At 41.4% G+C, this 26,129-nt stretch overlaps 1 long non-coding RNA gene across 1 annotated transcript in view; it reads left to right on the top strand.

Annotated features, from left to right (window-relative positions):
• Positions 1-11,859, top strand: part of LOC135982303 (uncharacterized) — a 33,306-nt gene extending 21,447 nt beyond the window's left edge. The window contains exon 2 of the long non-coding RNA XR_010599575.1: positions 8,010-11,859. This is a non-coding gene — a long non-coding RNA (uncharacterized LOC135982303). The remainder of the gene's footprint in view (positions 1-8,009) is intronic.
• Positions 11,860-26,129: the final 14,270 nt, after the last annotated feature.

Genomic DNA, 26,129 nt, shown 5'->3' with positions numbered 1-26,129 from the left:
TGCCTCCATTGCTCATGGTGGCTGTAATGTTTTCTAACAATCTGAATTCACTATATTTTCCCATTCTGCAGCATCAGGAACCATCTTTTATTATCCTGAACAGAAATGGGAGAGGTTGAGAAATGCCCTGCTGAGCAATTTTTTTTTTAATGAAAACGAAAGACTTGTTTAGTGACAAGTGGGGAAAATTATTATAAAAAGAAGAGCATGGGAGATAAAGACAAATGTGAGGGAAAGGACAGGCTGTTTGTTTCCTGGTTGCGACAGGGACTTTCTCCTCCCTCAACTCACACCAAATAAAGTAACAGCACTATGCAATTTGAACATAGACGGATCAGCAGTGCCATAAATACAGATGTGCATGTCTACCAAACAGATGTTTTTCTTTTACTTTGCTAGCTAATCTTTAGCAGATTTATTGGGGGAATGGAATCACTTACAGTGGGTTTTGCACAGACTGTAGAGAGAGCTAGAGAGAGAAAAGTCCACTGACACAGATTCTCCTCCTTCTCCTCAATAAGTTAAGTATTCTCTCTCATCCGTCTGCTTAATTAAATCACTTAGATATTAGTTTAGCTTGAACTAGGCAGGCACAGTTGGTACCGCAGCACTCACTGTCTCTATACCTAACACCTGCAGCAAAGTTCTTTATTTCTGTTATCTCTACAAGTGCTCTTGGCTTTGTAACAATTTGTTCTGAGGAGGAAGAAAGATTGGGCATTCAATAGCAGAGTGTATTTCTGAAATGTATCAGCGTGCGTCTGTGTCTCAGGAATGACAAAAACCCCAAAACCCCACCTGGGGTCAAATAAGTGAAAAAAAGAAAGAGTCATGTCCTCAATTTTTTGTTACTACCCATGAGCTAGTTCACACTCCCCTATGATTTCTGCCATGTCCTAATATCTGAATGGATTTTCTGGAGGCAGTGTTTCTTGTCTGACTGAACAAAAAACACTGTTTCTGGTGGGGTAGATTGCTCTCTCTCTCTCCCCTTGTCTCTAATTGCTCCTGTTTTCTGTTCTCTTGATCTCTCTCATTTTTTGTATTGTTCTCTATACTTCCCAGCGCCCCCTTGTCCTTTTATTCCCCTCAGACCATTGTCAGCCTTGTCTGGCCCCCTCTTCTACTGACCCCAAGTGCTTCTTCTAGCTTTTATGGGGAGGTAATTCATGCAGTGTTCTGGAGCTCAGTGGAGGTGGAGTGAGTTTATGAAGTAATTTATGGTCTAGAAAAGTCCAGCCAAGTATGCCTTTCCTGCCATTACGGCCAAGAAGAAGTAGGTTAATTCTTTGCTCACTACCTATTCAAAGCGAGCACCTGGAAGAGGAAAAGCGGCTGGAAGCTGAACCCAGAAAAGGCTGAGGTGATACTAGTAAGAAAATGGAAGCCCTTCAAATAACATGGTCTCCTTCACAACATATCCCACTAGTGAGGGCAGCTGCCTTTAGGCTTCAGTTGGTCTGCAGCCTTGCGGTCCTTTTAGACTTCACACTGCCATTAGGTGCACAAATAGTCATGGCAGGAAAAATCTCTCACTCCTCTCTGAAACTGGATGTAAAATTACACCCCATCCTATCAGACACGGATCTAAGAGTTGTGACCTCTAGGCTTGATTATTGTGACCCTCTGGTATTTCTAATAATGAAAACACACACACACACAGAGCCCCAATGAGTACAAAATGCTGTCTACGTAGCAACACAAGTTGCCAAGAACACATCTGTCCGGTGCTCTGCTCTGTACTGGCTCTGGTTGAATGCAGAAATCAGTTCAAATCTCTGTCCAGATATTCAAGGCTTTCCATGGGATTAGACATAGCTACCTGAGACATTGCTTCAACATGCTATACACAACCACTACATTCCACTGGAAAACTGAAACTGCTGACCAATAAGAGGAGCCAGAACTCCCATGACATCTGGATTCCACCTCTGGAACTCACTCTTCCAACAGACTATGGACCTCAGCATTTTCAGGATTAAATGCAAAACTCATTTTTCCACTTAACTTTCCTTATTAAGTTCCTCGCTTGCAAACATGCACATAGACACACCACATCCGCATTCACTCACATACACAAGCTTACTCCCACCCTCTATAAACTAGTCAAGCTTCATACATGATGGGAAGGATGCAAGATTGTTATTGTTACACCTCTACCTTGATATAACGCTGTCCTCAGGAGCCAAAAAATCTTACCGCGTTATAGGTGAAACCGAGTTATATCGAATTTGCTTTGATCCGCCGGAGTGCGCAGCCCCGCCCCCTCCGGAGCACTGCTTTACCGCGTTATATCAGAATTCGTGTTATATCGGGTTGCGTTATATCGGGGTATTTCCTTTTTTAAAATATTTGGCAGGTGCTAGCATAAAATGACGATGGGGGCTACATAAATACAGCTAGATAGAAAGTAATTCTAGAGTCTAACACTTGCAGCATTCCCAGTATGTGACATCTAACACTGGTAGCACTTGTTAGGCTGAACATGAGAAATCCTACTGCTACTCTCCATGCTGTCTGATGGGTTAGAATTGGTGCAACATCAGTCTGGGATTGCAGATCCAGGAAGCAATCATACAGACTGAAATTAATCTTCAATAGTATCACCCATTTTCTCAGGTTACGATTCATTCAGCAATGAAGCTGCTGTACATCAGTTATTCTTTTGCTGGACAGTAGCCCTGCAATATTACACACACTGTGCTAGCAGCAGAAATATCATGCCTCTCTATCTAAGTGAGCTTCTGTTAATACTCCAAGACTGCAACAGCCTGTAAGAAAAGTACCTACCATAGTAACAATAACATTTTATTTTCATTATCTTGCTGCCTAGATGCTACAGTGATTGATGCCCATAGAATGTTTGACATTGAGGCTGAACTGTACATGAGACTAGGAGCCTGTGTCAGTGATCTAGGAAGGTAGGGTATAGAACAAGAAAGAAAATATAGACAATGGCAATGACAGGCTATATTTGTGGTGAATTAACCTCTCTGTGTTAATGTGAATGCAGTAGAATGTTATGCATTTTTTCCTTAGAATCTCTGCAGCAAGCTAAAAGTGATGATGCATAAAATTAAAAATCCCTTGCCAGTGGACTGAGAACAGAGAGAGTGCTTTACATTTATGTCCATTCTGTGCCATTTCCTGTGTGCTGACTGCCTGTGGAAAGAGGGCTAACGTGACATGGCATTTCAGATTGAGGGAAATGATTTTCAGAGTTATGGGGACCTCACAGAGTAACCCCCTCTTTTATAAACTGATGTGGCACCAACTCAAGTACCTCTACTAGGGTGACCAGACAGCAAATGTGAAAAATTGGGACGGGGATGTGCGGTAATAGGAGCCTATATAAGAAAAAGACTCAAAAATCGGGACTGTCCCTATAAAATTGGGACATCTGGTCACCCTAACTTCTACTGAGAACTATAACAACATGGCATAGGTGAAAAGCTGTCTCTCATGTAGGCTCCAAGTGATTTAGGGCTTAATAGGTTAAAACGGGGTGGGCAAACTACAGGCAGCAGGGCTGCGTCCAGCCTGTCACAGCTTTTAATCTGGCCCTCGAGCTCCATTGCCCCGCTCCGGCTCGGGAGCGGGGTCAGGGGCTTATCCAGCTCCGGCGCTCCAGCAAGGCCCCGTGCCCTGCTCCCCAGCAGGAGCACCAGGCGGGCGGAGTAGGACGAGCCCCCAACCCCACTCCCCAGCCAAAGCGCCGGAGCAGGGCAATGAGCTCGAGGGCCGGATTAAAAGTTAGTTGAATATCTTTTCTTCAGAATTAAATTGATTAACAACAACCTTGCTTAATTATGGTTTGCTTTGAAGCTAAAATAGTTTGAATATATTTTGGTTATTGCCATGGTCAAATGGAGAAACACTGATGATTTAACAAAGCTAATTACAGATCGTAAAGAAGTCAGCAATAAATGTGAAAACTACCACACTTTTACGTAGTGCACTACACTGAAAAGTTTTAGCTAACATACAATTTGTGTTCAGACAGGAGCAAAATTGTGTGGTAAAATCAACAAACAGCTCAGTAATGTTATTTTCTAACAGCGTATTGTTCAACAGCATCATTTTACTAGTGTTGATTTTGAAACAAATTTGTGTTGTCCCTGTTTGAACATGAATTGTTAATTTTATGAGCATTCATGGCCCGCCATACAATTTCCATAGCAAGATGTAGCCCTCAGGCCAAAAAGTTTACTCACCCCTGGAATCAACACTTAAACCAACTGGCAGCCTATGCATATCACAGAGACCTGATGTCATGTGCTCCTGGCAAGCTGCATTGCTTAAAAAAATCAAACAATAAAGCAAACAGTGCAGCATGTGGCTATTTATCTCCAACTTCTGAATGGATTTAAGTATGACTGTATCCACATTGCATTAATCTAGTCTTGCTGTGATAAAATAATGGACTAGGGTAGCATGAGCTGTATGTATCTGAAAGAAATAGTTGCAACTTCTTGACCAGACACAGGTGAAAAAAGCAGTCAGTCCTGGTCACTGCTACTATAGGATCAATAAATGAGATTTAACTAATTTACATTTATCCATGCTCCCAGATACAGAAAGAGAAACCCATATGGGTCATCAAAATGTCTACCATATAAAATATATTTTATTCAGTCACCCCTCTACTAAACCCAATAATTTGTGTTTCACAAAAGCATACCTTCCAGAAAGGCATCCTGTCTTGATATGACATCAAGACCTGGAAAATTCACCAGTTCTCTTGGTAGTTTAGTCCAGTGGTTAATCACCATCACTGTTAAAAATGTGGATCTAATTTCTAATTTTAATTTGTTTAGCTTCATCTCCCATCTAGTGGTCCCTATTATGCAGTTCTCTGCTAGATTAAAGAGGCTTTTAGTGAAAATAAATCTGTATTTTCGCCCCATGAAGGTACTTATACACTATCATCAAGTCCCCTCTCAAACTATTTTTTTGTTAGGCTAAACATTCAATTTCCATTTCCTCCATATAATTAAATAGGGTCATAGTTCCAGGAGTCAAAATTGCATAAAGTAATTCACTGCTCTGCATTTGTTGTAGTAAAGTCTTCCCCCCTCTAGTGACAAAGTGACAAGGACAATTATCCATCTACTGTTGAGGTGCATATCAAAATAATCATGTCCCCTGGTATGGGAATACGAGTCACAGTAACATAGGCACAAGCTAAGATTTTACAATTATCATAACAAAAATCAGATAGCCATTGTTTATAGTCATATTCATAGTCTGTTCCACAAATGTTAACAGATGAAATCCTGACTCATTGAAATCAATGGTCAAATTACCACTGACTTCAAAGGGATTTCTTCCAACTAAATTTGAGCTGACTTGTGAAAATAATTTTCCGGTTTCCTCAGGTGTAGCAGAAACATAATTCCACAGGCAAAAACATCCTAATTCCATTATGAATCTCTAATCCCATCTGCCAAACCACATGTGCAGATAGCGAGGAGCACAGGTCAGATTTAACTTGTACTCAGTTCTGATAATCACAGTCTATCATTTATTCCTGGCATCACACAGCAAAATGGAATTTCCTCTGATCACAGCCATTTTGCTCAGATTACCCTCAATCCCTTTATTTTTATGTTTACTTTTATTTTATAAAACATATATGGATAACAAACAGTTTGTATGATCCACAGGTATTGAAGGACAACATGCTAGGTTTTGGGTGCAGAAAGAATTAAACCTAATGGATGACTAATAACAACAATGATACTTAATACTTACATTGTATGTTCAAAGGACTTTACAACCATTGACTGATTAAAAGCACATCCATTTCCAGAGTTCTAATTAGGTTATATTCATTTATTTGAATTTCTCAAATGTGCTAATCAACAGTCTATTAATGCAAATATGTAAAATTAAAAAGCATAATTATGAAAAAATTACAAATTGACCTTTTGACTGTAAAAAGCATTTGAAATTTTCTCAGTGAGAAATGTTCATGAGCTGTATATCCCCTACACATGACAAGAGTCTTTGAATTGGACATGGAAATCCATTTGAACTCTTTATCATAAATGTGGGATGACTTCCATGAGACACTTTGGGCCAGATTCTCAGCTGTGCTCAATATACATTGTATACCACTGAAGGATGGGGGCGGGGGGAACTCCAGGAAGTGGTTCCCGGCTCTTTGGTCCTGGCATAGTTTGGAGCAGCCACTTGACTAATCTAAACTACGTCAGCTGCCAATAGCCCCCACCCCACCCCACTTGGGCCTTTTGAGCAACTGGAGATTACCACAAATCAGAAGTGCTCCAAACTGCACTCTTGTCTTCCTAACTATGACCTTTAAATTGGGGTAGGAGAGGGGAATCGTTAGCTGGCTCACTGTCCCTCTGTGCCACAGGACTGAAATTGTTTTAATGGCTGCAAGTAGGGGAGAGAGATGAGATCTTCCTTGGCATCATACAGAAAGTTTGTGTGCTCTCTAATTAAAGACATTAGTGAAAGGAATCGTTTATGTAGAAATACATATCCTATATAAAGTTTAATAAATACATATCCTATATAAGTTTAATATCTTTTATTAATACAAATTGTCTGAAATGTGTTTCATCATGATGATCTTTAAAATAACTTTCTTTTATCAACATGAAGATTGTAGAAGATAAGCTGTTTGACTTACAGCCCAATTCCAAAACAGAAACATTACTGAAAATCATAGAATCATAGGACTGAAAGGGACCTCGAGAGGTCATCTAGCCCAGTCTCCAGCACTCATAGCAGAACTAAGTATTATCTAGACTATTCCTGACAGGTATTTGTCTAACCTGCTCTTAAAAATCTCCAATGATGGAGATTCCACATCCTCCCTGGGCAATTTATTCCAGTGTTTAACCACCCTGACAGTTAGGAAGTTTTTCCTAATGTCCAGTCTAAACCTCTGTTGCTGCAATTTAAGCCCATTGCTTCTTGTCCTATCCTCAGAGGTTAAGAAGAACAATTTTTCTCCCTCCTCCTTGTAACAATCTTTTATGTACTTGAAAACTGTTATCATGTCCCCTCTCAGTCTTCTCTTTTCCAGACTAAACAAACCCATTTTTTTCCAATATTCCCTCATAGGTCATGTTTTTTAGACCCTTAATCATTTTTGTTACTCTTCTCTGGATTTTCTCCAATTTGCCCACATCTTTCCTGAAATGTGGCACCCAGAACTGGACACAATACTCCAGTTGAGGCCTAATAAGTGCAGAATAGAGCGGAAGAATTATTTCTCATGTCTTGCTTACAACACACCTACTAATAGATCCCAGAATGATGTTTGCTTTTTTTGCAACAGTGTTACACTGTTGACTCATATTTAGCTTGTGGTCCACTATGACCCCCAGATCCCTTTCTGCTTCACTCCTTCCTAAGCAGTCATTTCCCATTTTGTATGTGTGCAACTGATTGTTCCTTCCTAAGTGGAGTACTTTGCATTTGTCCGTATTGAATTTCATCCTATTTACTTCAGACCATTTCTCCAGTTTGTCCAGATCATTTTAAATTATAATCCTGTCCCCAAAGCACTTGCAACCCTTCCCAGCTTGGTATCATCCACAAACTTTATAAGTGTACTTTCTATGCCATTATCTAAATCATTGATTAAGATATTGAACAGAACCGGACCCAGAACTAATACCTGTGGGACCCAACTCGTTATGCCCTTCCAGCATGACTGTGAACCACTGATAACTACTTTCTGGGAATGGTTTTCCAACCAGTTATGCACCCACCTTATAGTAGCTCCATCTAAGTTGCATTTCCCTAGGTTGTTTATGAGGTTGCGAGACAGTATCAAAAGCTTTACTAAAGTCAAGATATACCATGTCTACTGCTTGCCCTACCCACAAGGCTTGTTACTCTGTCAAAGAAAGCTATCAGGTTGGTTTGACATGATTTGTTCTTGACAAATCCATGCTGACTGTTACTTATCACCTTATTATCTTGTAGATGCTTGCAAACTGATTGCTTAATTATTATTATCTTTTCAGGTACAGAAGTTAAGCTGACTGGTCTGTAAAAGCCTTGTTCCTAAGAAGGAACTGGAGGTGATGAAACTGAACATGAAGTTGTATTTATTTTTAATTTTGCTGATGAAAGAATATTGAGTGACTGTTGCTAGGGTTCTTTTTTCAATCAGCAATTTTTATAGGATTTTTATATTGAACTTTCCAAAAACTGGTGACAGTATCATCTCAAGACCTGTTTACTCAGGTAAGACCATGCCAGCTTCCTCAAAAGTGATCTCATGTATCCAGATTTTTGGTATTTTTTGAAGGCGAGAGGGATTCACAGACTTGTATGCAAACAATGAATACTCTTAAAATTGCTGATATAATTCGACTTTTCCAAAACTGACACTCATTAAGGATAACCCAATCTGAACGAGACTAGACCAAACCGCATGCCTCCAAGGTAGGCTTCATACCTGATTTGACTGAAGACCTCAGCAAGAGGTGCTGCAAGATTAAGTATGCGAAGTTTACAAACAAGACGAATCCAGGGTAAGACAGAGAAGCCCTGCCATTCAGGTCAACAAGACATTTGAATAAATGCACTAAATGCTCCAGTAACAACTATGTGGGTAAAACCAAACAATCACTGAGGGGAGAGGAGGTCACAATCTCAAACAGGCCACTCCAGCCTTTGACCAGTCTCCTTCTGTACCTGAAGAAAGTCCACTGATGAGAACCACTGTGCCAGCAGATCATCACCATCTAGCTCCTTTATCGGAGTTCCAGCTCCTACTAAGTAGGAGTCCTCCAGACTGCAAGATCTGAAGAGTTTTTAAACACCCATTTTCTTAAGCATCTTATTTTTTCTCTTTCTATTTTTTGTTTGCTTGTTTTTAAGCTGGAAGATGTCCCAACCCTTTTATATTCTTTAATTTTAGGGTTGTACACATGTGCGTGTGTCAGAGAACCCATAAAATGCATATTGGAAAGCTGCCAGGAATAAAAAAGGGCTCTGTAGGTTTAAACAGCCCTAAAAGTTGTCTCGCAGAATTATTCATTAGCATGTGTTCTCTTTAAAAGTTCTGAAAGACTTGTCATTGTCATCTGTGGTTGCTGGTAAAAAGGAGTCGTCAAGCTTTTGTTATCAAAAGTGTTTTGTTAAAGTTGGTTAAATAATATCTCTGTTTTTGAAGGGGAAGGAAAGGGTTAGCTACTATATAGGAATAGTATTCTAAGGAAGAAGCTTTATAATTGGCCCTGAGGTTGTGGTTTAGACATTATATAATTTGGTTTCAATGTTAAGCCCTTGACCAGCTTTAAATAACAGATTTGATAGACTTTGGTAAAGTTCTTTAGTTGGGATTTATGACCAAAAGGACAGTCACCTTTTTGAAACTCTTTCTTTGAATGTATAAGGATTATTTTGGTATTAGTTTGATGAGTTAACAAAATTGATAATTTAATTCCACTTCAATATTGAGACTAATTTTATTTAATGTCTTGATTGGATCTTGATCTGATTTTGATAGTTGTAATGTTTTATTTCTAGTTTAGTTTAATGTTGTTAATGATAGCTTATCTTTGGTGATACATTTTCCTGATTTGATTTCTTTGATTAAATGTTTTAATACATTTTATAAACAGCTATTGAGCATCAAAGGTCCAAAATCTTTGGGGTTCAGTGTGGTTACCAGCCAGTCAACCTAAAATCTGACCAGCTCCCCATAATTACTCTTTGGCTATTACACTTTCTCAAGGTGATCTGTACATGCCATCATTTTTCCTGCAACAGTTATCTCACTTAACTTCTTGATTATTAACCTTTGTAGCAATTTATAAGATGTTAAGATCAATGGCATAATAAATTCAAATACTGATTTTACAGAAGTACAAGTCTACCATAGGATGAATACAGGCTTTGAGTCACTGGTGGATGCCTGAAAGCAGATGGACATAATATTATGAATATGCCTGTTCTGATTGGATTTTTAAACACCAAATAGATTTGGGTCTCTTTTTTATACTATATACCTCTCCATTAGAAACTGGACAGAAGTCACCCAAAATCCATCACAGGAAAGCCAAAGGCAGCCAAATTTACTCAGGTGCTTGCATTACAGTAAAATCTTTAATTTTATGGGCACATGATTTTACCCAGTACTATAAAACATACGCTTTCTTCTTAAAGAGTTCAGCTGTACAGCCTTAACATTCCATTAGCATATGGAACACTGGAAAGAGAGACCAGATGTTATACATATCATTATGGTCTACAATTTCACAAATAAGGGTGGGCACATGGATGAGACATCTCAAAGCCGTTGAATGGAATACGACATCTATGGTTTAAGAGAACTGCTACGCTGGACAAAGATGGTGAGAATTGAATACACCAATACTGAGAAATGGATACAGACTCTCTGTCACAGAGTGGCTGATCCCTGTAAATGAAATAGGTTCAGCATCCCTCTGCTAGAACAGATGTGTCCATTTGGCCAATTTATAGGGCAGGGCAACACCTGGTGGCTATAAAGGACCAGGGAAACCTGGTGAGAGATAGATCTGGTGAGTCAGTTGAGAGAGACCCAGTGAGTCAGAGCTGTCTGGGAGGAGGAGATTGGCAGGAGCTCAGAGCTCTCAGAGCCAGAAGATGTTACTGGGGGAAGGCTGAAGGCAGGAGAGCAGCAAGAGGGCTTTGCTGGCTGACCTACCCAAGTCACAAAGCCAGGGCAAGAGGACTGGAGAGGGCTGAAGGCAGGATTAGTAGAGGGAGTTGCCTGTTGTCTCTAAGCTGGAGAGCCAAAGCCAAGGCAGGAGAAGAGTGGAGGGGCTTACCTGCCAACATCTCCGCATCACAGAGCTGGACCAAGAGAATCAGTGATGAGGATGATCTCTCAGTAGAGAGGCTGTGGGGTCCTTATTGGGGAGAGGGAGGTTCCACTCTAGCTGGAAGGGCTGGGATGGCTGATCTGGCAGAGGGACAGAAGAGGACTGAAAAAGATCCTAGGTGTAGTGGAAGATGTTGGTATGTGTGGGTATCATGTCATGGGGTTTTAAGGACTACATGCACTGGGGTGACAAATGGATCACGTGGGGGACTTTTGTTATGGACTGATTTGCAGTATGGTTTTGCTAATACATTGGCCCCAAGGAAGTGTATTATTGAAGTAGAATCCTTGGGTTACCTGAGGGAGAAACTGAGGCAAGTGCACTTGTGTTTAGCCTGCCACAAGAGAGTGTTCCAATTGGGGCCACTCTATGGTTATTTTGAAACATCCAGCACAGATAGGAAAACTTGTTGGGTCTTCAAAAATTATTTACAGGTCACTTTTAAAACAGCTGTGGTAAGCCTATCCCCAAGACTTTACTCTTCATCCTGGTGGCCTAGCAAATTATCATCCAATATTGAATATCCCTTTCAAAGCCTAATTGTGGAACACACAGTGCTTATCTGGCTAAATATAAGCACTAAAGTAAAGGTTATTATTTCCAGTACTGTGCAAAAATTGCAACAAGAAGACAGTTCTGTTCAGAAGATGCTGAATAAAAGTATTAAATGCTGATTCCGGTCATACATTCACCTCTATTAGAGCTGATTATCTTGCTGTGAACCCATGAATCACTCTCTAATACTGCAGACAACACTTTACATGATGGTCCTTCAGGGATAGCTATGTCCTGCTTCCAGTCATCTTTATTCAAAAGATACCAGTATGTCCCTTTTTGTGATCACTGTAGGACTTATTGTACTTGTACAGTACTGTTAGTGCCCAGTTTCATTATGTATTTACATGCTTCCTCATATATTTGATTGTCACAGTGTAATCCTTCACTTTCATGCAGGTGAAACTCTGATCCATCATTTCATTAAAAAAAATGGTGACTATGTTCTCCTTTTGTGTCTTCATGACAGTGTTAGTTGCATTGCAATTTATATGTGATGTTTATTTTGCACTCCTAATCTCAGTCTGATTATCATAAATTAATTGTTGTACAAACCAGCCAGACAAGTGAGCACACAATCTGAATCTTTGGGATCTAGGGCCAGATTTTTAAGGGATTTAGGCCCCTAAACAGGCAGATAGTGGCCATCACAGAGGAGCCACTGACAATTTCAAAACCACAGTTCAGCTGCCACCTAACCCCCCAAAGTGCCACCATTTCCATCAGATGCCATTTTTAAAGCGGCCTGTGCTCTGATGTCAATTTACAGCTAATAAACTGCTCGGAGCTCCAGTTCAAGCCAATGCCCCAGGGGCCCTGAAGTGGGATTTTTACATTAGGTGAGGGAATGTCTATCTCATTAGGGGGACCTGATCCTGCAGAGATACTCTGAGCACAGCTAAGACTTGCTATCAGTCAGACCCCACAGCAATAGGGCCAAATGCAGGCCACTGATAAGTGGAGAGGCAGCACAGCACCTGGATAAAAGACAGCCCAAGACTCAGGGAAATGTAGGGTGAATATAGGAGATATTGTACGTGAGCAGGAGACAGAGAAAGAGACAGACAAATGGTTTCGGCTGCTGGGGCATTGACTACCTAAGTGACTGACATGGTTTAGTGTTCACCTCTGGGAGTGAGTTCGCAGCTGAGGATCCTGTGTGGAGGGAGGCGTCTATCTCTGGCCCATCAGCCAAGCACCGAGGTCAGCCCTTAAGCACCTAAATCCCTCTCCAGGCTAGTTTAGGCACCTCCCCATTCAGGGGGCCAGCTTCTGAAAACCCCTTTCATAGGTGATTAACTATCCCTCTGCACTCTTTAGGGGCCCTAGGTAGCACAAAGCCACCTAATTTGGCGCTGAAAATTCCATTAGGCAGTGGCACTAGCCTAGGGGTTAGGTGTTGCTCTGCTCAGCTGAACACCACCTAAAACCAGTGCTTAATTTGTGCCAGGACTGAGCCCCAGCACCTCTAGGCTTGGCAGTTCATAGCCCCAGCATCTCTGGGCTCCCGACCAGCAGCTGCCACTCTCTGGCTGCCCAGCTCTGAAGGCAGCACCACTGCCAGGAACAGCCCAGAGTAATACACCATACCGTGCCACCCTTACTTCTGCTCTGCTGCTGGCTGTGGCGCTGCCTTCAGAGCTGGGCACCCAGCTTGAGCCCTGGCACCTCTTCCATTACAAATTAAGCTCTACTTAATTCCCTTTAAAAATCTGGCCCCGAGGCTGATTGCAGACCTCCATAATGTCATCTCCACATTTCTTTCAATTGCTTTATATATAGTCTTTAAGTGTGTCTTGCATAATCTCTAAATTTATCCCTTATATTTATTCAGGACCAGAGTATCTTACTCATGCTGAATAGTAACTTGCTCCATGAATAGTCCCATTGAAATAGAGAGATTACTCACAGAAGAAGGTGAAACTCAGCGAGATCGTGGGTAACAGAATCAGGCTCTCAAAGACTAGCTTCCCCTCACTCCCACTCTCTCTTTCACCTTTTTAAAGAGTTATGGTTGTCTGGAGTCAAGTATCAGAGGGGTAGCCGTGTTAGTCTGAATCTGTAAAAAGCAACCGAGGGTCCTGTGGCACCTTTAAGACTAACAGAAGTATTGGGAGCATAAGCTTTCGTGGGTAAGAACCTCACTTCTTCAGATGCAAGTCATGGAAATCTCCAGAGGCAGGTATAAATCAGTATGGAGATAACGAGGTTAGTTCAATCAGGGAGGGTGAGGTGCTCTGCTAGCAGTTGAGGTGTGAACACCAAGGGAGGAGAAACTGCTTCTGTAGTTGGATAGCCATTCACAGTCTTTGTTTAATCCTGATCTGATGGTGTCAAATTTGCAAATGAACTGGAGCTCAGCAGTTTCTCTTTGGAGTCTGGTCCTGAAGTTTTTTTGCTGTAAGATGGCTACCTTTATATATATATATATTATGTACAATACCGATTTTATATATTTAATAGCAAACAGGTGCTGCTATACTTGCTCTGTCAAATGTTGAATGCTGCCACTTGATTACTGTGAGTCTTATAGTTGTTGATAGGTATATTATATGGAAATAATCTGTGGAATCCATCACATTTTTATAAGGACTTTAGCTCAGTGTTCCTCTGATGCCATTAGAAATAAATACACACAAAATGCAAGACATGTCATTCAAGTGCCTTATTCAGTGGGCCACTTTGGAGTCTAACGTCCATTTCAGGAATCCAAATCAACAATATTGACATTGTGTGTCATTATATTGCCCATTATTAATAAAAATAAAATAAAATATTGCTAACAGCAGTTGTCTTTCTGAAGGATGTTAAAGCACTTCACAGACAAATTGATATGTAAAAAGCATGCAGGGTTCACTTAGTCCACTACTGAAATACAGTTACCTCTTCAAAGGAACATAGTGTCTGGATAATGTAGAGCAACATTATATAGCTTTTGCAGGAGGAAGTAAAGAATTGTGTATCCAGCAGAAACTGCAGGGGGAAATGAAGTAGGCTGAAAGCAATTACCTAGATTGGAATTTGGCCAGGATGCTAGGATTGATGCTCTTATAAAGACCCTTTTCAGGGAAATTGATTTTGTTGGTTGTGTTTTGCAGAGAATTGAATAAAGGAAAGACAGAATTTGCAATATATTTTTCCAGTCATTGTTGCTTAACACATGTTGAAAATCAATGTTCTTATGGCATACAAAAGACTCTAGAATTCAGAGAATTTTCAGAATGTCACTGAAATTATCTCCCCAGTTAAATAATTATCACCGTGATGCCAATAATAGTGCTGTGAAATAAAGTGCTGAAAACATTGGGCACATAAAATGATATAGAATTTCAACTCAATAGAAGCTTCATGTTTCATAAAAGAAAACATACCAAGACAATTCATAGAAAGTTTGCATGTTAAAATGTTAGGGTCTAATTCTGATATCACTGAACTCAATGCAAAACTCCCACTGAGTTCAATGGAGGCAAGATTGGGCCCTAAGTTATGACGGCATTAAAAAAAACAAGTTGTGTTCTGTAAACCTTAGGCAAGTTTTTTGTACTTCTCCCTCCTACTGTGCTCTTTTTGACATTGAAAATCTAGAGCAGTTTTGGTGGTTGATAAGGTACAAGAGTCTCATATAGAACATAAGACATCTAATTGGTGTTTTGCCCTCTGTGGTGTAGTTTTAAAGGAAGTAAGTCTCATCAGGACTAAACTATTAACAGGATGATTTTCAACCCCATATTAAAACAGGTAGCAAGTCTGAGAAAGTCCCATGAGGTAACTGAAGAGATATCCGAGACAGAGTTCAAATAGTATAGAATGTCAATAAAACAGAATGTCAGAACTGATGGGTATAAACTATCATAGGGGAGAGGGAAAGGGAAAAAGCAGTGCAGGTGTGATATTATATCTGATAAGTATTTATGATGCCACTGAGAGACAATTTGACAGCAAAGAGTATAGTGGTGCAGTACCTTGAGTTAGGATACAAAGACTGAAAAACAAAGTCGAATCTATAATAGACATTTGCTATGGACCACCAGAAACTAGAGAGGAGTAAGAATAAAAAATTCATGGACCAATTCTTGAAGCACTTGAAAACACAGGATCTCATACTTGTAGGGACTTTACCTAGGCTAACATCTTTTGGGTAACAAACAGCCAAATTCCATGTAAAAACAACTTTATGATCCAAAAAATCAGAAAACCCAGAAGATAAACACTTTTGCATCTGCTTCTTTCCAGCAAGGAAAAATGGATTGAGAACCTGAGGAATATGGGGTAGTTTGGTACCAGTGCCCATAAAGTAGTTGAATTCTGCTATGGAAGTGCCTGTTGTGGCTGCATATTTAAAAGTGTATTGAAAATACATCGTACGTACATATTACAGTACTTACTGTAATACTTGAGGACATAATTTCTGAGGCTTTATGAGTAAATATATTCATTTGTAAATTAAAATTTAAAATGGTTCCTTTAAGAAAATTAACATCTGTATTAGACTTTTCATTTTAGGAATAGTGGACATTTATTGCTACTTTTTCTTCAGCGGAGGCAAAATAAATATGTTCTGCTTTACAGAATTCCACAAAGAACTGCCCTCCTTCAAAATGGCTGCCATCTATTGTTCTCAATAGGACTGAGGCCACAGGCTACCCTCACAATTAAGATGCTTTTCTCCACTGCCTTCTTCTCCATGCAGAGATTTATACTTGTGGAAAGTTCCAGTAAAATGCTACCACTGGAGTAGTTGGGTTGAAAATTCTGATCCTGTGGCATTTTTCATCCATTTTTTGCAGGCATCCATGCTACACAAGATATAAGGAAGTGGAGAACCAGGACCATTAAGTCTACAATATGAACGTGAAAAGGCGAACTTACTGTTTAGGGACAGAACTTTGCTATGGTTACTTTGCGCCACTCTAACATCAGAGGATCTGGCCCTCTTATAATTCCTCTTGCAAGGGCATCCATTAAGGATTTCAGGCTGTGCTGTAAGATGAGTGCTGAATGAACATGGTGCTGCGGTATCTGGGATAAATGTCTTTGATGAAGGTCAAAGGGAGAAGAAATAAAGATGAATTACAGTGCATACATATTTTGTATTTAGAACAATATTTTATTTAGGTCTTTTCAGAATTATTTTTAAATGACCTCTTCTCATATTCAGGATGGGTTTGTAATGATATGTCTCTTCAAGATTACCACAGAGTTGCAATCTGAGAACCCCCAGACCTGCTGGACTTTAGTCTAGTGCATAAGCTGTTAAGAGCATAGAGCTCAGCTAAAAGAAGAGCATTAACTTGGTACCTGAGTATGGGCTTAGCTTTATTTTTATGAAGGCTATGTCTACACTATCATGATAAGTCAACCTATGCTATGCAACTCCAGCTACTTGAATAACGTAGCTGGAGTCGATGTACCTTAGGTTGAGTTGTCGGAGGGTCTACACCATGGGGGGTCAATGGGAGAAACTCTCCTGTTGGCCTACCTTACTCTTCTTGTCGGGGGTAGAGTACAGGGGTCAACTGGAGCGCGTTCGGTTGTCGATTTGGCGGGTCTTCACTAGACTCACTAACTAGTAACCATGAAGTTGAAGCAGCTGCTCACTGGGGGGCAAAAATGGACAAGCACATTCAGCATGCTGTTGGCCATGCTCAAAACTGAAAGTCTAATAACAAGTTGCATTTCTGCTATATTATTACTCCTGGGGGAACTGTGCACCAAAAATTAAAAATTCTGCACACAATATTTTAAAATTCTGCATATTTTATTTGTCAAAGTAACACAATATAATCACACCAGTTTCAATTATTTTTGGTCATTTATCTCAAAATACCAATCAGCAAGTATGTTTGTAACAATACGGACAACAAAAAAAGATTTGGGAAATGTTTTTGGACAACTAGATTCTTTACTAGGCATATTAATACAGAACTCTGAGTAATAATTCATTTAAACTACAATACAGAAATGTATTTCCTGCACCCCTCAGAAGCAGTGCAAAGGCTTGGAGGAGCTGAGCATGAGGGAAATAATTGCTGGGAAGGAGCCTGGGTGTGATCCTAAGGGTTGTTGGGTGTGGGTGGGAGAAGTATGGAAGAGGTTATTTTTTCAAGGGGAGGGATTGTTAGAGAGTTGGGAAGCCTCCTCCATGAAGACCCGGGCTGACCCCTAACCTCTCCCATTCAGTCAGGCACAGCTGCCCCCAACCCCATGTGTCCCTGCACCCGCACTCAGCCACCCTCCCTCCCCTCATCCCCATGTGGGCCCCCTCCCATTCAGCTCTGGGCCAATGCCATCACCTCACTAGCTTCTATGCCCCCACTCCAGTCTGTCCCCCCACTAGCCCTTCTGAACCCCAGTCTATGTGACTTCCCAGCAGCTCCATATGCCCTGGTCTGTCCACCCCCCCCCCAAAATCCTGTGCCTCCTCACCTTGCCTCACCCTCCCTCTCTGTGGCTGGAAGCTCTGGCCTGGAAGCTGGCTGCCCTCTCTTCTGATGCCACAGCAGCCCCTGGTGGGAGAAAGGTGTACCTGCAGTACTTCTCTGGCAAAATATATTTTCTGCAGGGAAAAAAATGTGCAGGAGGACATAAATTCTTAATGTGCACAGTGGCACAGAATTCCCCTAGGAGTAATACTATGTAGGAAGTAAACAATGTTTATCTGGCAAAGATGCAGATTCTCCTGAAAAAGCCCTTAGTGTTCTGACTGTTTCTAACCAAAAAAGAATATGGTATACTGAATATCAGATTAGTGAGACAAAAATTAGGTGACATATTTGAACATTAATTTGGCATAAAAATGGGTGAGTTTGCTGACTTGGCTCATGAGCTCAAGGTGCAAACTGTGAAATGTGGTTTATCAACCAAGTTCTGGAGAAGAGCACTTAGTGATCCAGAGCTTACATTGGGCAGGTCTGAGAACAATTGACTATTTTAAATGTGGCCTGAAAAGCCACTTCATGGCACAATGCCTTTCAGAGATGACAGAATTCCAAGTCAAGACAGGAAAAAGAAAATCCATTCATTGTGGACAAGACCGATGTTACAGCTAAGGTTTGAGTGGGTCAGGTAAAGATGGTCAGTAGGAGCCAAACACTTGCAATACTGGAGAACAGTCTATGGCCTGTCAGAACTACAGACACAAACAACCCAATTCCATAGGTGGCCAAACCATTTATTACTGTAGTGTTCTGCTGGCACAAAGCAACTCATTCTCCATGCCACTTGGTACTGGATCATGAGTGGCAAACATCCTACTAATACTAGGGGGTTCCCAATACTTTTGTTGGTATTGTTAAAAACAGCCCTGCACAGAATCAAAATGACAACTTTCTCTTTCTGAAGAAAACATATATCCTTTATTAAACAGGGAACAAATAAAGAGCTCTGAATCTATGACAAACTAGAGAGACAAGGTGGGTGAGCTATTATCTGTTACTGGACCACTTCTGTTGGTGAAGGAGACAAGCTTTGGAGTGCCACAGCTCTTTTTCAGGTCTGGGAAAGGTTTCAGGCAGTTTTGTACTTGGCGTGGCTCACCTGTGCTACTGCAGCTACACTGCTATTTATACTCATGCTAGCTCGATGACAGCGAGTGTGAATGTGTGTACACAAGCAGGGGAATCACAACCCAAGCTTGTAATGCAGACATAGCCTTAGTATGAGAGAAGGGCAACTAAAATGATTAGGGGTTTGGAATGGGTCCCATATGAGGAGAGATTAAAGAGGCTAGGACTTTTCAGCTTGGAAAAGAGGAGACTAAGGGGGGATATGATGGAGGTATATAAAATCATGAGTGATGTGAAGAAAGTAGATAAGGAAAAGCTATTTACTTATTCCCATAATACAAGAACTAGGGGTCACCAAATGAAATGAATAGGCAGCAGGTTTAAAACAAACAAAAGGAAGTTCTTCTTCACACAGCGTACAGTCAACTTGTGGAACTCCTTACCTGAGGAGGTTGTGAAGGCTAGGACTATAACAGCGTTTAAAAGAGAACTGGATAAATTCATGGAGGTTAAGTCCATTAATGGCTATTAGCCAGGATGGGTAAGGAATGGTGTCCTTAGCCTCTGTCTGTCAGAGGGTGGAGATGGATGGCAGGAGAGAGATCACTTGATCATTACCTGTTAGGTTCATTCCCTCTGGGGTACCTGGCATTGGCCACTGTCGGTAGACAGGATACTGGGCTAGATGGACCTTTGGTCTGACCCAGTACGGCCGTTCTTATGTTCTTATGTACGAGACTGTAAGGAGCTGGCTCCTCCTAGAACATGAAGGACCCACTGCCACACCCAGAGTCTCTTTCCAGGCACATTTTATTTGCCAAACATAGGCAAAAAACAAAACCAATTCCTCAGCCCACCGTGGATTAGAGCTCCTAGGAGATTTTCCCCTTTGCCTCTCTGAGTCCACCGTCCTGCTTCAAGGCTTACTGCAGAGCTCTTCCTTGCACTTTTAGATGAGCACCACCTCCCAGGGATTGATCCCTGCAGGCCCTTTCCCCCCAGCTTGTTCCCACTGCCTCTCCTCCCAGGGGGGTCTGGCAGCATCTCACTGTCCCTCCTTCCTTACTGACAGCCCCATTCTTTATAGGGAAAACCTGTCCCTTCCTCAGCTGTACCTGCTTAATGAAGGCCCAGGCCACTAACGGGGTAGACCACCCTGTTACAGAGAGATTGTCCCCGCACCCACCTCCCCTCCAGACAAACATTCTCTACTGTTCAAAAGGTTTCATTCAGCAGCCTGCCAGAGGGGGCTTGGCAGATCACAATTTCAGAACCTACATAATTACTGTGTAACCAGTATACAGTTTATTCCTCTATGAAGCCCCTCAAAGATGCCACAGTATACAAATCAAGTTGTTAGTGGTAACAAAATAATACTGATAAGTTACCACATAGCAATAGCAGCACATTCTGAGGACATTGCACAGAACCAGCTTGAGACAGTTGCTAATGAGAACACTGGTTCACTGGAGAATGACAAATGTGACCTTCTGAAGTTTAATCAGGCTTTGCACGTGTATATTTCAAATGACTACTGTGAGTTCTCTAAAATTTCAGGTTGATATTGTGGCAGATTGGAAGCTGCCTGTAATAATTTATGAATACTGTATCCTGACCTGGTTATTATAAATATTTTCTGTATGAATATATTGAGTCAATTCCATGGCACATTTGTTAGGAAAAGCATGCAGGAAGTGGGTGGTGAATCTTGATACACATTGCTCTGCTAACTCTGACCCCTTGAGTAGCTCTCCAAACTTGTTTTGGACTTGCAGGGCTAAAAAACGCAGACAGAACAAAAACTGGCTAGATTTCAAAAGGATACACACACTCTCTTGGGGGTAGAGATTGCTGGGGAAATTGTGGTTACTTAACTTACAGTACCTACAGTTCTTTGAGATGTGTGGCCTCTGTATATATTCCACTCAGAGCAAGTACTAGGCATAAGCAGACTAAGCAATTGCTTAAGGCCCTGAGCCGCTCAAGTTGCTCCTCTATTAATTCTTAGTATGTGTTGTGGGGACGAGCAAAAATATTCCTGCTTAGGGCCCCCAGTGGGCCCTAAGCAGGAATATTTTTTCCCCTCCCCACAACACATGGGCTAGCACCGGGCACTGATTCCATTCAAAATAAGCATGTGCTCCATGTACTTGAGACCAGAAGATTTTTCAATAGAGGAGTCCATTGGTCCATGCCTGAGCCCTAGACCTCCTTGTGTTCTGAACCAAGGGCATAAGGGGCAGAATGGAGTTGCCTCTCAACTATAAAACCCCCGAGGAAAAGATCCAAAGCAGAGAAGGAGGAGGGTGAGTAGTGGAATACACATAGGGACCACACACCTTGAAGAACTCCAGTTACGATAAGGTAAGTAAACAGATTTTCTTCTTTGAATGATGGCACTAAGTGTATTCTACCTGAGATAACTCAGTATTCATTAATGAGGAAAGTGTGAAGAACCCTGCTGTATCACAGACTGTAGGATCACTGTGCCGAATGAGTGTCTGCTGAAGAAGTTTGCATGAGGGTGTAATGCTTAGTAAAAGTGTGCAGAGACCCATATTGCCACTACAGAGCTCCATGAAATGAAGTTACTGATGTAGCTTGGACTCTGGTCGAGTGGACTGTCACACCCTGTGGGGGAGGGGTAGACATCAGTTCATGACAAAGCAGGATGCAACCTGACATCCATTTAAAACGTCTCTGCAAGGAGACTGTTTCACCTTTCATAAGTTCAAAGGAGAGTAATAGTCTAGGAGATTTCCTGAAGGGTTTTGTCCTCTGCAAATAGAATGCTAATACTCCATGAATATCCAGAGTTTCCTGTCTTCTCTAGAGGCATGAGTAGGGCCCTACCAAACTCACAGCCATGAAAAACGTGTCATGGACCATGAAATCTGGTCTCCCCCCGTGAAATTTTGTCTTTTATGTGCTTTTACCCTACACTATACAGATTTCACAGAGGAGGCCAGCATTTCTTAAACTGGGGTTCCTGACCCAAAAGGGAGTTGCAGGGGTGGGGTCGCAAGATTATTTTAGGACGGTCGCGGTATTGCCACCCTTACTTCTGCGCTGCCTTCAGAGCTGGCAATCGGAGAGTGGCAGCTGTTGGCCAGGCTCCCAGCTCTGAAGCTAGTGCCCTGCCAGCAGCTGCACTGAATTAAGGGTGGCAATACCATACCATGCCACCCTTACTTCTGTGCTGCCGCCTTCAGAGCTGGGCGGCCAAAGAGTGGTGGCTGCTGACTGAGGGCCTAGCTCTGCAGGCAGCAGCAGAGAAGTAAGGGAGGCAATACCATACCATGCCATACTTACTTCTGCGCAGCTGCTGGTGGTGGCTCTGCCTTCAGAGCTGGGCTCCCAGCCAGCAGCCGCCGCTCTCCAACTGCCCAGCTCTGAAGGCAGCGCTGCCATCAGCAGCAGCACAGAAGTAAAGGTAGCAGTACCGCAACCCCCCTGTATAATAACCTTGCGACCCCACCACAATTCCCTTTTGGGTCAGGATCCCTACAATTACACCACCATGCAATTTCAGATGTAAATAGCTGAAATCATGAAATTTATGATTTTTAAAATCCCATGACCATGAAATTGACCAAAATGGACCGTGAATTTGGTAGGGTTCTAGGCTTGAGGCTTTGGGTAAAAAACAGGTAGATGTGTGGCTTGCTTTAAGTAGAATTCAGAGGTAACTTTTGGAATGAATTTAGGGTGTCACCTCAAGAAAACCTTATCCTTATGGAAGGCCATAAGGAACCTAAGCTCACCTACTCTTCTGGCAGAGGTAATTGCGTTCAGAAAAGCCACCTTCATAGATAGATGAGTGATGGAGCAAGAGGCAAATGCTCAAAGGAAAAATTAATCAGTGCTGATAATACAAGATTAAGTCCCAAATTGAGGTAAGTTTCAGTAACAGAGGAAAGGTTCCGGCAAGGCCTCTCAAAAACCTTATGGTCTTAGGGTGGGTGAAGACTGAACAGTTCTTCACTGGAAGGTGAAATGTGTGACTCACTGCCAAATGCACACACAGCAGGCTGAGAGACAGGCTCAAATGTTTTTTTAAAAAGAGGAGTGTTGTCCAGAATGGTAGGCATCTCTGAGTCCTCTAAAGGTAGCTGAAGATGCTGCTACCAGATAGAAAATCTCTTCTATTTTGCAGCACATTGTTGACTCATATTCAGCTTCTCATCCACTGTAACCCCTACGTCCTTTTCTGCAGAACTGCTGCCTAGCCACTCGGTCCCTAGTCTGTAACAGTGCATGGGATTCTTCCGTCCTAAGTGCAGGACTCTGAACTTGTCCTTGTTGAACCTCATCGGATTTCTTTTGTCCCAATCCTCTAATTTGTCTAGGTCCCTCTGTATCCTATCCCTACCCTCCAGCATATCTACCACTCCTCCCAGATCATTAAGGAAGATATTGGACAAAACCGGCCCCAGGACCAACCCTTGGGGTACTCCGCTTGACACTGGCTGCCAACTAGACATGGAACCATTGATCACTACCCGTTGAGCCCGATGATCTAGCCAGCTTTCTATCCACTTTATAGTCCATTCATCCAGCCCATACTACTTTAACTTGCTGGCAAGAATACTGTGGGATGGACTTGTAGTGGTAAGCGCGGTTGGTCCGGTGGGTACTGTAGGCTAGACCACAGTCTAAGAGCAGGAGAACTGTGGGAGTCCACCCTAGTGAGGTAGAGCCATGACACCTCATTCCCGAGGAGGATCTCAATCCTGTACTCAGATAGGCCAGGGGTGCAGTTAGCCCTGTAACCATAACAGGTATTACTTTATTTATTCTGAAGGTTAAATGGTCTTCATTTGGATTGACAAGCCAAAGCAAAAAATGGTAAAAAATAGTGAACTTCCAAGATGGAACAATGATCACTTCGTTATTAAAAGGCATGATCCAAGACCCACTGAAAGACTCCCAGTGACTACATATAGCATTGGATTAGGCCCTAAAGATATAGCTACACTGCAAAAACACACCTGCAAAAGTGAGTGTCTACAGACTTGGGTTTGTACTACAGTGCTAAAAATAGCTGTGTAGACATTCCTACTCAGGCTGGAGCCCAGGGAGGGGAATGGGTTTCAGAGCTTGAGTGGGAATGTCTACTTGGCTATTTTTAACACTGTAGCACAAGCCCTGCAAGCTCAAGTCTGTAGACCTGGGCTCTGACACTCGCTACCACAGGTGGGGTTTTTTGCACTGTATACCCTAAGTTTTGCAGTTGCCAGGTCAGTCTTTTGTCCTGCTTTGTCCTCTGATTCAGTTTCATTAAAATGAAAAGTAGATTTTTTTTGTTTGAAGAATCTGAATGGCTAGTTTGTAAAATAGTCTGGGTCACTCAGAACTAACCAGACACCTCAAAGCACAGATAAGCAACCAGCAACACTTAAGGTGATAGCTGACATCTATTGAGGGACCATTTTTTAAGTTTCTTTCTGTTTCATTTACGGTAATTTACATGTAAGAGAGCTGCATACTCTGTCAGTACGTAAGGAACAGGACTAAATATTCTATACAGCACATTATAAATCCATAGATTTTTAAGGCCACAAGGAACCATTGCAATAGATTAGTCTGACCTCCAGCATAACACAGGCCATTGGACTTCCCTGCATTACTTCGTGCTTAAACTAGAGCTACTCTTTTAGAAAAACATCCAATCTTGATTTAAAAGTTTTCAGAGATGGAAAACTTTTAAATCGCCATGGCCATTGATAAGTTGTTCCAATTATTAATTACCTTCTCTGTGGTATTGACGCTACTATGGTGGTAGCCTTTAGCTCGGTTTTTCAGCCAGGCAGGGAAATATAGTGCTTAGTAGTACTCAACAAATAGGAAAGGAAAAGAAAAACTAAGCCAATAAAAACAGTTAAATGTAGCATTCAGAAAAACAGCGCAAGAGGAAATCCAGGCCTTTCCTCCAAGTTTTATTTTCTTTGAAACACCTTCCAATCCTTTTTCCTACTCCTGACCACAGAAAAGTCTTATCAGGAGCTCATATCTGAGTTTTGACAGTACTGAATGCCTGATGGACCAATTGACGTCAATGGGATTTGTGGGAACTCAGAACTTTTGAAAATCAGGCCATTACTTCATAATTGACAAACAACCTTTGGAAACTGGAATGTCGAAGGGAACATTTATAGTAAGGTGTCAGATATCACCAGCACAATAACCTTATTAGACATAGCATGAGCTCTTGGCAACGTCACCTATCATTTTAATGGAATTTGTTTCTGTACAACAGGGAGAAGTTGCTACATTTTTAGCTGTCCAGAGGTTCCTATTGAAAAGTATTTCATGACTCGGCATGAAGTAAAATATGTTGCCTTCCTCATATATTGGAAACCAGGAATAGCTGGGAATGAATCTGTGTTTCTTATTCTTCTGTTTAACATTTGTTCTTTCTGTCTTAGAAGAGACACATAAAGGTGAAGGCTGTGAACAATATTAATGAATATAATATTCATTGACTTTGTATATTAAAATTTGTCCCTCTTTTGTGTTAAGTGTATTTGTCTATTACCCAGAGGGTTATGTTCTCCTGAACCATTTTATCTTATTAATGAGCAAGAGAGATTGATAAAGTTAGTGACTCAAAGGACCCAGCCTTAGGGATGAGGGAATAGCTTAATCCCCATGAACATTCAATCCTTGAACTCTCTCCTGGGACTAAAGAAAAGGGCGCCATGTAGTATCATTTGTCCTTTAAAAACTTGACAGAGATCAACAAATGACCTCTGAAAACAGTAAAATGGCAGGAATTTGGGTTTAATTTTAGGTGCGTCATGCCATTCTGAGATCTCAGTATCTACTCTTGAAAGTGAATTTGTAACATTCCCAGATTCAACAGAAGCAATTTCTGAATATATTCTAGGATTAAGAGAGCTGAAATAATTGACAATAATATAAACAAGATTAGTTATACTTCTGCCTTCAGAAACTGAGGATGGTCTTCCACATACAACCACAGTGGTAATAATGATAATCATAATATACATGTATTAGGATTCTGTCTGTCATACAATTCTTGGCTCCTTACATAAAAGCAGCAATAAAATCAATTAATGTCATGAAAAATAAAAATACTAGTAGTGCCTGGAGGCTTTGGCTGAGAGTGTGGCTCATTTGTGCTAGACAGTCCCTGCCCCACATAATTTACAATCTAAAGAGACAAGACAGGCAAAGAGGAAAC

This window comes from Chrysemys picta, chromosome 3 (assembly GCF_011386835.1).
Source record: "Chrysemys picta bellii isolate R12L10 chromosome 3, ASM1138683v2, whole genome shotgun sequence".
Lineage (NCBI taxonomy): Eukaryota > Metazoa > Chordata > Testudines > Emydidae > Chrysemys > Chrysemys picta.
The sequence above is the reverse complement of the archived record's forward strand: the minus strand, read 5'-3'. Positions and strand labels throughout refer to the sequence as shown.